The following is a 14,475-nucleotide window of genomic DNA, read 5'->3' as shown; positions in this document are numbered from 1 at the left end:
CTTGATGAGTTCATGCTTTTCACTGGAAAACAGACAACAACATAAATTTAGTGCAAAAATCAAGCTATGAACAAACTTTTAGAACACTAATTAACACAAAACTATATTGAGAACTGCTCAGTTCAAGTACTAATCCAAAGAAATTAATGAGATGATGCGTCGCATTTACCAACAAGTGCTATAAATAAGATACCAAAAATCTCAAAAACTTGAGCCAATCTGGCAAAACTGATAGCATATTCAGAATCAGCACCCCAAAAATACCCCAAATTCATTAAAATATTTTGGACACCAGAAAAAAATTTTTTTTTTGTTGACCTGTGTTATTGCTTATACATAAAGAAAGAAAATGGTTACCATTGTATCCAGACTAGAGATCATCGTACAATGTAGAGGGATCAGCCTTATACTCAATTGCAGATGGAAACACGAGAAGCAATGGGATGAAACTAAAAGTTAGAAGATACAGATTAGATATTACAAAAAACTTTTTGACAGTGAGGGTGATCAATGAGAGGAACAGGCTGCCACGAGAGGTTGTAAGTTTCCCTTCAATGGAAGCCTTCCAACCGAGGCTGGACAGTGACTACTGCATTGAGCAGGGGGTGGACATGATGACCCGGGAGGTCCTTTCTATCTCTAACATTCTATGATCTTCTGTGACGTAATCATTTGGACTCCAGATTGACACCTTTTACCAGCACTGATTAGTGATGAGCGAGTATACTCGTTGCTGGGGTTTTCCCGAGCACGCTCGGGTGGTCTCCGAGTATTTGTTATTGCTCGGAGATTTAGTTTTCGTCACCTCAGATAAATGATTTACGGCTGCTGGACAGCCTGAATACAAGTGGGAATTCCCTAACAAGCAGGCATTCCTCACATGTATTCAGCCTGTCTCAGAGACCACCAGAGCATGCTCCGGAGAACCCGAGCAACGAGTATACTCGCTCATCACTAGCACTGATACATTCTTACAAAGTAATCAGGGAGAGATTTCTGCTGCGGATTAGTTCACACTAGAAACAGCAGACTCTCAGTCGTTAGAAGAATTAGATGTGGACATTTTTAAGCCTCGGGAAGTCCTCATGATTACATGATAAGAACCTTCGACGGAGCAAAGGAGATTTGTCAGTTGCTCTATTCATAGTCCTGTTTTTGTAGATACGTGTGAAGGCTTCTCTATTCTTATTTACTAATCTGATATTGTGAAACTTTACACTGTTTTATTAGATTTTCATGGTTTCTGTATTCATCGATAATTAGAGAATGGAAGGGATGTCAATTATAAGGATTATTTAAGGGTGGTTTAACCTTTTAGGCCACGTTGCTATGATGAGCATTTGGTGAGGTTTTGATTTTGCCGGTTTTCTGTATCTATTATTGCATTATTTTATGTTTCTTTTTTTTAACACGTTTTTTTTTTTTCCTTTTTAATTTTTTTTTTTTTATTCGTTTTTTGTCATTATTTGATATATCATGTTTTAACCCATTATCTACCAATGTCCTTTTTTTGGGACGCCTAATCTTTAGCTTCTAGCCACTAAGGTTTTATAATTTTTATAATCTGGTCCAATTTGTTGCGTTGTGTTTGTAAAATGAATGTATTCAAAATAGGAAATCATGTCATTGTCATTTTTAATTAAAGGGAACCTGTCACCTGAATTTGGCGGGACCAGTTTTGGGTCATATGGGCGGGGTTTTAGGGTGTTTGATTCACCCTTTCCTTACCTGCTGGCTGCATGCTGGCTGCAATATTGGATTGAAGTTCATTCTCTGTCCTCCGGAGTACACGCCAGTGCAAGTTTTTATTAGCATACATGGACATATAATGGTACACAATTAAAACATTTAAAAAGCAAAGAAGCTATACAATAATCCACCAGATGTGTCCATCTTAGGACGCACACCTTTCCTGTAGTGTTCATTTGGTCACAAACACCAGAAAAACTCACTTAAAATGACAATAAATATGTCACAGTAGGAGATACTGTTAGCACAGGGTGACACCTAAACAATCCTAAATAGAAAAAATACCACAATTAGAACAGTGTACACATAACTTGGTAAAAAAAAGGTGAATGGAATATATAAAATGTAAAAAAATATATATGAGTATCTATACAGCCATCAATTATAGAAAGTTATAACCAAAATTTAACATAATCACAACAAATAAAATATATTGAAAAATATTTTGCCTATTGGGGGGGAGGTGCAGCTGCAGTGGAGCTGGTCACAAAAGGCAGGGTTGATGTTTCAGGAGGCCAGTGGCGGCAGGAGTGAGGCGATGCAGCAGGCCCTGGGCTCTCATTAACATGTTGGTTAGAGCTGAGCGAATTGGTTCGGATTCGGTTCCGAATACGATTGGCAGCGAATATTGTTTTTGTAATATTCGTTGAACACAGCCGAACGTCATTAGAGTCAAGGGGACTAGAAATTACCGAATACGTTCTGAACCGAACATCAAACATACATTCTGCACTAATAGGGTACCAATATGGCACGAATATGGCAAATTTAGATTTGGCGACAGATTCCAAACAAATTCGCTTAACTCGAAATTGTTGATGCCAGTCAGAGCATGCTTTGCCATTGGTTTCCATGCAGTGGGCTTCAGGAAAATGGTCACCGGAAGCGGCGCATGTGCAGATTGAGATTTCAGGAGATGAGATTCTGTCTCACAAGATCTTAATCTGTGCATTAGTTTCCTCTGGCTGCCATTTTCCTGAAGCCCACTTCAGGGAAATCAATGGGAAAAGGTACTCTGCTCACCTGCAGCAACATTTTATGAAAGCCCAGGGCCTGCAACCTTGCACTGCCTGGGTGCCCCCAAATCCTAGCCTGAGGTTTACAGCATCACGCCACTCCTGCCACAATCGCCGGCCTCCTGGAGCAGTGACCCTGCTTCCTGGGATCCCGCTCAACCACCCCCATGATAAGCTACCTGTGAAACAGACTATAAGATGCAACACTGTTTTATTAAAAAAAAAAAAATACTATTTCCCATCCTAAAATTTGTGTCTTAGGGTCCTGTGTGTCTTATAGTCCACTAAATATTGTAATTACCAAGAAAACCAAATACCATATATACTCGAGTATAAGCAAAGTTTTTCAGCACTTTTTTGTGCTGAAAACACCCCCTAGGCTTATAAACGAATCATTGTCCAGAAAGTGGGCAGGGGAGGGGGAGCGTCGGAACAGCGGCAGTAGCCGGCGCTTGCAGTTCTAACTGTGCTGCCGCTAAAGATAAATTAATATTAATTATAGCAGTGACAGTTGCAGCCGCCGGCTACCAGAAGACATCATACTCAACCTCCTCTGCGCCGCCGATGCATCTCCGTTGGCCTCGGCATTGGCACCTCTTCCTTTGCTGAACGATCACGTGGCACCACTCATTAAGGTAATGAATATGCACGCATCTCCACTCCCATAGGCATGGAGCGCATATTCATTACCTTAATGAGCGGTGCCACGTGATTGCTCAGCACAGGAAGAGCTTCCGGCACCGAGACCAATGGAGATGCAGCAAGGGCATGCTGGAACAAAAGAGATGCTGCAAGGGCACGTCAGTAGTAGGGTGAGTAGCATGTTTGTTTGTTTTTTTCTGTAATAGGAAGCATGCATACCAGGATGGGAAAGGTTGAGCCATGCATACAACAATGGGACATGGGAGCCATGCATACAATGACGGGACCAGGGTATCCATGCATGCAACGATCAGACCGGGGGAGCCCTGCATACAATGACAGATGGGGTGAGCCATACATACAATGACGGGACGGAGAAGACATGCTTAGCAGGACAGGTATGAGGGGACAATGCATACCAGGCTTTTACAATAGTCAATAAGCTTACCCAGTTTTCCGTGGCAAAATTAGGTTCTTCGGCTTATCGGGTCAGCTTATACTGCATGTCTATTGCTCCATTCTCTGACAGCAAGCAAGCTTGAATGGTAACATATCATTCATTCTTTGAACTGAAATATCCTGCATGTCTATTGCTCCATTCCCTGACAGCAAGCAAGCTTGAATGGTAACATATCATTCATTCTTTGAACTGAAATATCCTGCATGTCTATTGCTCCATTCCCTGACAGCAAGCAAGCTTGAATGGTAACATATCATTCATTCTTTGAACTGAAATATCCTGCATGTCTATTGCTCCATTCCCTGACAGCAAGCAAGCTTGAATGGTAACATATCATTCATTCTTTGAACTGAAATATCCTGCATGTCTATTGCTCCATTCCCTGACAGCAAGCAAGCTTGAATGGTAACATATCATTCATTCTTTGAACTGAAATATCCTGCATGTCTATTGCTCCATTCCCTGACAGCAAGCAAGCTTGAATGGTAACATATCATTCATTCTTTGAACTGAAATATCCTGCATGTCTATTGCTCCATTCCCTGACAGCAAGCAAGCTTGAATGGTATCAGAGTCCTTCTACCTTCGGCATTGATTCCTGCTTATATCTATATTTGTTAGCCAGCTTGTTATGCAATTGTTTTTGTTTCTAGATATTTAATTCTCTTCTGCTTGTCCTTATGCCAAGAGTTCGCATAACTGTTTTTCAAAGGGGTTTATGATCCATGTAGACCTGGACATTTGTTTATCTGATCACTACATTTATTGTGCCCTGCTGTCTCAATTGAGTTAGATTGATTGGTAACGAGAGGGGGGAAGACCAAAAAAAAAAAAAAAAAAAAAAAGTGAGATCTAAGAGCTGGCCACCTATAAATGTAGATATAGCTTGGGGAAGCATTCATGCAGGGGGCATTCGTGCACTATTATTCGTGTACATTTTTTTTTTTTTTCAAAGTACTTTTTTTTCTAAGTATTCAGCAGTTATAACATGGCAGTTAGACAGGGCAGGAGACAGGTAAGACAATCAAAATCTATTCCCTATTCAGTTGGCACACAGCAAATACTCACCATATGTATTTGTATAATCTATATCATGGCTGCTGCTTTCACACACAATCACCGCCCTTGCATCAACTCTTTACACTCCATCCATATTGGCCCCTCTGTCCTGGCCTCTCCTATGTATAGCACTCATGCTCTGTTCACATTGCTCAACAGTACAGATCCATTCAGTCCCACCATCCAACACAAGAGACGCTCTCACAAATCACTTAACCATCTGCTCACTCTTTCTATCCTCCTTCTCCTAGTTGCTGGAGACATCTCTCCGAACCCCGGCCCCCCATGTTATAGCCAGTCAAACCTCCCAACTGCTACACCCAGAAACCCCTCTAACCTTATTAATATTCCATGCATGCCTTCTGTCTCTTTCAATTGTGCTCTTTGGAATTCTCGCTCTGTGTGTAATAAACTCTCCTTCATTCATGACTTCTTCCTTTCTAACTCTCTTAATCTCCTGGCTCTTACTGAAACCTGGATCCAGCAGTCAGACACCACCGCTGCTGCTGCTCTCTCATTTGGTGGACTACACTTTTCTCATACCCCAAGATCAGACAACAGAGCAGGTGGAGGCGTTGGTCTGCTCCTTTCACCCAAATGTACCTTCCAAGTTATCCCCCAAGTACCCTCACTTGTATTCCCTTCCTTTGAGGTCCATGCTGTCAGATTCTACGTCCCCTTCTCCATGCGAGTGGCGGTGGTGTATCGTCCTCCCGGCCCCTCTCACCAGTTCCTGGATCATTTTGCCACCTGGCTTCCACACTTTCTCTCTTATGACACCCCCACCCTCATCATGGGTGATTTCAATATCCCAATTGCTTCTCCCCTCTCCCCATCTGCTTCTCACCTTTTATCTCTAACCTCCTCTTTCGGCCTCTCGCAGCATACTAACTCTCCAATAGGGTTGAGCGAAACGGGTCGATCATTTTCAAAAGTCGCCGACTTTTGGCTAAGTCGGCGTCTCATGAAACCCGATCCGACCCCTGTGCTTGTCGGCCATGCGGTACGCGACTTTCGCGCCAAAGTCGCGTTTCAATGACGCGAAAAGCGCCATTTCTCAGCCAATGAAGGTGAACGCAGAGTGTGGGCAGCGTGATGACATAGATCCTGGTCCCCACCATCTTAGAGAAGGGCATTGCAGTGATTGGCTTGCTGTCTGCGGCGTCACAGGGGCTATAAAGGGGCGTTCCCGCCGACCGCCATCTTACTGCTGCTGATCTGAGCTTAGGGACAGGTTGCTGCCGCTTCATCAGAAGCAGGGAGAGCGTTAGGCAGGGTCCACTAACCACCAAACCGCTTGTGCTGCAGCGATTTCCACTGTCCAACACCACCTTCGGTGTGCAGGAACAGTGGAAGCTATTTTTTTTTTTTTTTTCCCCTCAGCGCTGTAGCTCATTGGGCTGCCCTAGAAGGCTCCGTGATAGCTGTATTGCTGTGTGTACGCCACTGTGGAAACCAACTGCTTTTTTCAAAGCACATATCCTCTTGTTCCTTCCTTTCTGCACAGCTATCTTTTTTGTTTGTCCACACTTTTTATTTAATTTGTGCATCAGTCCACTCCTATTGCTGCCTGCCATACCTGGCTTACATTACTGCAGGGAGATAGTAATTGTAGGACAGTTTTTTTTTTTTTTTTGATTTTTTTTTGGGGGAGATTAAGATTGGCATTTCTGCTACAGTGCCATCCCTGTGTGTGCCATCTCTCACTGAGTGGGCCATAGAAAGCCTATTTATTTTTTCCGTGATTTGTGTTCTAAAATCTACCTCAACACAGAAACACTACATCAATCAGTGGGAGAAAAATATTGGCCTCAGTCAGGGCTTGTGTGCCACTGCTGTGTGTGCGCTATCTCTCATTCAGTGGGCTATAGCAAGCCTATATTTTTTTTTTTTTTTTTTTTTTTAATATTATTTGGTTTCAAAAGTCTCCCTGAAAAAAAAAAAAAACCTAAAAAAACAGTGGGAGAGTAATATTGCCCTTTCAGCTTGTGTGCCAGTCTTGACTCCTGGGTGTGCCACCTCTCTCCCTCTCATTCAGTGGGCCATAGAAAGCCTATTTATTTTTTTTTTAAAATATTATTGGGTTTCTAAAGTCTCCCTGAAAAAAACAAAAAATACATAAAAAAACAGTGGGAGAGTAATATTGCCCTTTCAGCTTGTGTGCCAGTCTTGACTCCTGGGTGTGCCACCTCTCTCCCTCTCATTCAGTGGGCCATAGAAAGCCTTTTTTTTTTTTGGTTTTTTTAATATTATTTGGTTTCTAAAGTCTCCCTGAAAAAAACAAAAAAAAACATAAAAAACAGTGGGAGAGTAATATTGCCCTTTCAGCTTGTGCGCCAGTCTTGACTCCTGGTTGTGCCACCTCTCTCTCTCTAATTGTGGGCCATAGAAAGCCTTTTTTTTTTTTTAAAATATTATTGGGTTTCTAAAGTCTCCCTGAAAAAACAAAAAATACATAAAAAAACAGTGGGAGAGTAATATTGCCCTTTCAGCTTGTGTGCCAGTCTTGACTCCTGGGTGTGCCACCTCTCTCCCTTTCATTCAGTGGGCCATAGAAAGCCTATTTATTTTTTCCGTGATTTGTGTTCTAAATTCTACCTCAACACAAAAACACTACATCAATCAGTGGGAGAAAAATATTGGCCTCAGTCAGGGCTTGTGTGCCACTGCTGTGTGTGCTATCTCTCATTCAGTGGGCTATAGCAAGCCTATTTTTTTTTTTTTTTTTTTTTTTTAATATTATTTGGTTTCTAAAGTCTCCCTGAAAAAAAAAAAAAACCTAAAAAAACAGTGGGAGAGTAATATTGCCCTTTCAGCTTGTGTGCCAGTCTTGACTCCTGGGTGTGCCACCTCTCTCCCTCTCATTCAGTGGGCCATAGAAAGCCTATTTATTTTTTTTTAAAAATATTATTGGGTTTCTAAAGTCTCCCTGAAAAAACAAAAAATACATAAAAAAACAGTGGGAGAGTAATATTGCCCTTTCAGCTTGTGTGCCAGTCTTGACTCCTGGGTGTGCCACCTCTCTCCCTTTCATTCAGTGGGCCATAGAAAGCCTATTTTTTTTTTTTTTAATATTATTTGGTTTCTAATTCTCCCTGAAAAAAAAAAAAAAACCTAAAAAAACAGTGGGAGAGTAATATTGCCCTTTCAGCTTGTGTGCCAGTCTTGACTCCTGGGTGTGCCACCTCTCTCCCTCTCATTCAGTGGGCCATAGAAAGCCTATTTATTTTTTTTTTTAAATATTATTGGGTTTCTAAAGTCTCCCTGAAAAAACAAAAAATACATAAAAAAACAGTGGGAGAGTAATATTGCCCTTTCAGCTTGTGTGCCAGTCTTGACTCCTGGGTGTGCCACCTCTCTCCCTTTCATTCAGTGGGCCATAGAAAGCCTATTTTTTTTTTTTTTAATATTATTTGGTTTCTAATTCTCCCTGAAAAAAAAAAAAAAACCTAAAAAAACAGTGGGAGAGTAATATTGCCCTTTCAGCTTGTGTGCCAGTCTTGACTCCTGGGTGTGCCACCTCTCTCCCTCTCATTCAGTGGGCCATAGAAAGCCTATTTATTTTTTTTTTAAAATATTATTGGGTTTCTAAAGTCTCCCTGAAAAAACAAAAAATACATAAAAAAACAGTGGGAGAGTAATATTGCCCTTTCAGCTTGTGTGCCAGTCTTGACTCCTGGGTGTGCCACCTCTCTCCCTTTCATTCAGTGGGCCATAGAAAGCCTATTTTTTTTTTTTTAATATTATTTGGTTTCTAATTCTCCCTGAAAAAAAAAAAAAAACCTAAAAAAACAGTGGGAGAGTAATATTGCCCTTTCAGCTTGTGTGCCAGTCTTGACTCCTGGGTGTGCCACCTCTCTCCCTCTCATTCAGTGGGCCATAGAAAGCCTATTTATTTTTTTTTTTAAATATTATTGGGTTTCTAAAGTCTCCCTGAAAAAACAAAAAATACATAAAAAAACAGTGGGAGAGTAATATTGCCCTTTCAGCTTGTGTGCCAGTCTTGACTCCTGGGTGTGCCACCTCTCTCCCTTTCATTCAGTGGGCCATAGAAAGCCTATTTTTTTTTTTTTTTTAATATTATTTGGTTTCTAATTCTCCCTGAAAAAAAAAAAAAAACCTAAAAAAACAGTGGGAGAGTAATATTGCCCTTTCAGCTTGTGTGCCAGTCTTGACTCCTGGGTGTGTCACCTCTCTCCCTCTCATTCAGTGGGCCATAGAAAGCCTATTTATTTTTTTTTTTAAATATTATTGGGTTTCTAAAGTCTCCCTGAAAAAACAAAAAATACATAAAAAAACAGTGGGAGAGTAATATTGCCCTTTCAGCTTGTGTGCCAGTCTTGACTCCTGGGTGTGCCACCTCTCTCCCTCTCATTCAGTGGGCCATAGAAAGCCTTTTTTTTTTTTGGTTTTTTTAATATTATTTGGTTTCTAAAGTCTCCCTGAAAAAAACAAAAAAAACATAAAAAACAGTGGGAGAGTAATATTGCCCTTTCAGCTTGTGCGCCAGTCTTGACTCCTGGTTGTGCCACCTCTCTCTCTCTAATTGTGGGCCATAGAAAGCCTTTTTTTTTTTTTTTTTTAATATTATTTGGTTTCTAAAGTCTCCCTGAGAAAAAAAAATAAATAAATTAGGTGGGAGATTAATATTGACATTAGTGCTTGAGTGACAGTCCTGCGTGTGTGTCATCTCTGTGATTTTGTGCCACAGAAAACAGAGTGTGTAACATTGTGCCTGATTTTCCTTGTGGTCTCACCAACCTGTTAAGGGATATTGAAATCATACTGAAGTTATAGCTCACCGTGTAAGTTGTTTGATAGCAACAAATAAAGTTACTTTGGTTAAGATTTTAAAACAATGAGGAAGTCTGGTGCAAGAGGTCGTCGTGGGCGTTCATTGTCAGCTGGTAATGATGGTAGTGGTAGTGGAGCATCAGGTGGTCGTGGGGATAAAAATATTCCACCTAAGTCTGGAGCTGTGGAGCCAGTTTCGTCGTCAGGCTACACAAGGCCTCGAACGCTCTCTTTTCTGGGAGTAGGAAAACCGCTTTTAAAGGCGGAGCAGCAACAGCAAGTTTTGGCTTACATTGCAGACTCAGCCTCTAGCTCTTTTGCCTCCTCTTCCGAAACTGGTAAATGTAAAAGCAGCGCGTCGCTTGTGGATGTTCACGGTCAGGGACAAGTCGCTTCCTTGTCCTCCTCAGCAAAAACTACAACAAGAGAGAAGGATGCAGCAGGCGACACAACGGGTCACTCCATGGAGCTCTTTACACATACCGTCCCTGGCTTAGAAAGTGAAACATTTAACAGGCCATGCCCATTACAAGTATATTCTGACATGGAGTGCACTGATGCACAGCCACAGCCAGAGTACTATGCTGCTCCTTTGACTCAGACCACCACATTGCCCTCTCAGGGTACAGATCCACAATCAGACCCTGATGAGACTATGTTGCCCCGCCACGAACGCTATACCACCGACCGACACAGTGACACAGACGAAGTTGCACACGAGCTCGAAGAGGAGGTAATAGATGACCCAGTTATTGACCCCGATTGGCAGCCATTGGGGGAACAGGGTGCAGGCGGCAGTAGTTCAGAAGCGGAGGTGGAGGAGGGGCCGCAGCAGGCATCAACATCGCAACAGGTTCCATCTGCCGGGCCCGTATCTGGACCAAAACGCGTGTCAAAGCCAAAACCTGTTGGAGCACAGCGTTGCCATCCGGTTAAAGCTCAGTCTGCAATCCCTGAAAAGGGATCAGAGTCTAGGAAGAGTGCAGTCTGGCATTTTTTTAAACAACATCCAACTGATCAGCGCAAAGTCATCTGTCAAAAATGTTCAACTAGCTTAAGCAGAGGTCAGAATCTGAAAAGTCTAAATACTAGTTGCATGCATAGACACTTAACCACCATGCATTCTCAAGCCTGGACTAACTACCAAACGTCCCTCAAGGTTGTAGCACCCTCGGCCAATGAAGCTAGTCAGCAACGCAACATCCCTTCCGTCACTGTAAGGCCACCATTTTCCGCACCACCGGCAGTATCTGTGCAGGTTTCTTTGCCAGCCAAAAGCAGTCAGGGTCAGGGAATCACCAGTTTTGTAGGAGGAAATATTGCATGTAGGGCACCGGCGGAAACAATACCGTCTCCAACCGTCTCTCAGTCTGCCATGTCCACCGGCACACCCGAAAGTTCCACGATCTACAGCTCTCCAGTCCAGCTCACCCTACATGAGACTCTGGTTAGAAAAAGGAAGTACTTATCCTCGCATCCGCGTACACAGGGTTTTAACGCCCACATAGCTAGACTAATCTCGTTAGAGATGATGCCCTACCGGTTAGTTGAAAGCGAAGCTTTCAAAGCCCTGATGGAGTACGCTGAACCACGATACGAGCTACCCAGTCGACACTTTTTTTCCAGAAAAGCCATCCCAGCCCTGCACCAGCATGTTAAACAGCGCATCGTCCATGCACTCAGGCAATCTGTGAGTACAAAGGTGCACCTGACTACAGATGCATGGACCAGTAGGCATGGCCAGGGACGTTATGTGTCCATCACGGCACACTGGGTGAATGTGGTGGATGCAGGGTCCACAGGCGACATCAATTTAGGGACAGTTGTGCCTAGCCCACGGTCTAGGAAACAGTTGGCTGTAGGCGTTCGCACCCCCTCCTCCTCCTCCTCGTCCTCCTGCAGAAGCTACAGCTCTTCCACAGAACGCAGTCGGCCAACCACTCCATCGGCAGATGACACTGTTGCACACCAGTTGTCCCATTATGGGCCAGCTACTGCCAAGCGTCAGCAGGCTGTATTGGCTATGAAGTGTTTGGGCGACAACAGACACACCGCGGAAGTTCTGTCCGAGTTCTTGCAACAAGAAACGCAGTCGTGGCTGGGCACAGTAGATCTTGAGGCAGGCAAGGTAGTGAGTGATAACGGAAGGAATTTCATGGCTGCCATCTCCCTTTCCCAACTGAAACACATTCCTTGCCTGGCTCACACCTTAAACCTGGTGGTGCAGTGCTTATTGAAAACTTATCCTGGGTTCTCCGACCTGCTCCTCAAAGTGCGTGCACTTTGCTCACATATCCGACGTTCGCCTGTACACGCCAGCCGTATGCAGACCTATCAGCGGTCTTTGAACCTTCCCCAGCATCGCCTAATCATAGACGTTGCAACAAGGTGGAACTCAACACTGCACATGCTTCAGAGACTGTGCGAACAGAGGCGTGCTGTTATTTATTTGTGGGAGGATACACGGGCAGGCAGTAGGATGGCAGACATGGAGTTGTCAGGTGTGCAGTGGTCGAAGATACAAGACATGTGTCAAGTCCTTCAGTGTTTTGAGGAATGCACACGGCTGGTTAGTGCAGACAACGCCGTAATAAGCATGAGCATCCCCCTAATGCGTCTGCTGATGCAAAGTTTGACGCACATAAAGGAGCAGGCGTCTGCACCAGAGGAAGAGGGAAGCCTTGATGACAGTCAGCCATTGTCTGGTCAGGGCAGTGTACAGGACGAGGTAGCGGGCGAAGAGGAGGTGGAGGACGAGGAGGATGATGGGGATGAGTATATTTTTAATGCGGAAACTTTCACGGGGGCACAGGAAATTGGTTGCGTGTCACGGCCGGGTTCTGGTTTTTTGAGGGACACAAGTGACGTAGATTTGCCTGCAACTGCCCCTCAACCAATCACAACCGGAGATTTGACAAGTGGAACTTTGGCCCACATGGCGGATTATGCCTTACGTATCCTACAAAGGGACACACGCATTACGAAAATGATGAACGATGACGATTACTGGTTGGCCTGCCTCCTTGATCCACGCTATAAAGGCAAATTGCAAAATATTATGCCACATGAGAACTTGGAACTAATATTAGCAACCAAACAATCAACTCTTGTTGACCGTTTGCTTCAGGCATTCCCAGCACACAGCGCACGTGATCGTTCTCACACGAGCTCCAGGGGGCAGCAGACTAGGAGTGTTAGGGGTGCACACATCAGAAGTGGCGTTGGACAGAGGGGTTTTCTGACCAGGTTGTGGAGTGATTTTGCTATGACCGCAGACAGGACAGGTACTGCTGCATCAATTGAAAGTGACAGGAGACAACATTTGTCCAGTATGGTTACTAACTATTTTTCATCCCTTATCGATGTTCTCCCTCAACCGTCATTCCCATTTGATTACTGGGCCTCCAAATTAGACACCTGGCCAGAATTGGCAGAATATGCATTGCAGGAGCTTGCTTGCCCGGCAGCAAGTGTCCTATCAGAAAGAGTATTCAGTGCTGCAGGGTCAATATTAACCGAAAAAAGGACTCGTCTGGCTACCCAAAATGTTGACGATCTAACATTCATTAAAATGAACCACAACTGGATTTCAAAATCTTTTGCCCCACCTTGCCCGGCCGACACCTAGCTTTCCTATGAAAAGCTCTTGCCTGTGAATTACTTTTCTAATGTCTAATTTGCTGCTGCAGATTGTACAGCATACGACATGTTTACACCTCCCTAAATGGCCAAACTCCCCACACGGGGCCGTGGTATCGCGACTTGGCGCAAGCACCCGTGAGACTGCTGTTTGTCTGAAGAGGTGGGTGTGCTCGCTTTTGGTTGACGGCATTGCTACTGGGTCCCTCATAGTACAATGTAGTGTCTCTGGCGGTGGTGGTGCGCACCCAACGTCAGACACACCGTTGTAACATGAGTGGCCCTGGGGCGGTCCCGCCGGCCTCAAGAGAGTTCCCCCCTACCCCAGCTCAAACTGGGCTCTACTACGTGCAAAATTATGTCGCACAGCTCCACCAATCTTTAGTCTATTCGCTGACATCATTCAATGTCTGGCACTGACAATACAAATTTGTAGACATCTATGATGCAACTTAAAGTAGTCTGTGTCTGTGTCCTATATTGGCACCATTAAATAGTTACTGCCAAATTACTATGTCAGAAACACAGCAGATGAGCCCACCCCTGTACCTAAGTATGCCATCTTTTTTTTTGTTTTGGTTGTTTTGCGAGACATTAACATCTATTTATATTTTGGGAGTACTGGGACAGACACTCCTTGCACTACTCCTCCACTCAGCACCAAGCTGCCTGCCCGTGTATCCATGTAACCGCTGTAAAACTGCCATGAGCCTATTGTTTGTTATTTTAGGCCTTTGATAGCCTGTCTGCGGTCCCTACTCCTCCACTGACCACCAAGCTGCCTGCCCGTGTATCCATGTAACCGCTGTAAAACTGCCATGAGCCTATTGTTTGTTATTTTAGGCCTTTGAAGCCTTTCTGCGCTCCCTCCTTCCACTAGTCCTCCACTGACCAGACCACTGCTGCCCGTGTACCCCTGGAACCAATTTTAAAGTGCCTACAGCCAGCCCATTTTATTGTGTTAGGCCTTCGAAGCCTGTCTGCGGTCCCTCCTTCCACTAGGCCTCCACTGACCAGACCACTGCTGCCCGTGTACCCCTGGAACCAATTTTAAAGTGCCTACAGCCAGCCCATTTTATTGTGTTAGGCCTTCGAAGCCTGTCTGCGGTCCATACT

Source organism: Ranitomeya variabilis, chromosome 5 (assembly GCF_051348905.1).
Source record: "Ranitomeya variabilis isolate aRanVar5 chromosome 5, aRanVar5.hap1, whole genome shotgun sequence".
Classification (NCBI taxonomy): domain Eukaryota; kingdom Metazoa; phylum Chordata; class Amphibia; order Anura; family Dendrobatidae; genus Ranitomeya; species Ranitomeya variabilis.
Note: the sequence above shows the minus strand (reverse complement) of the source record.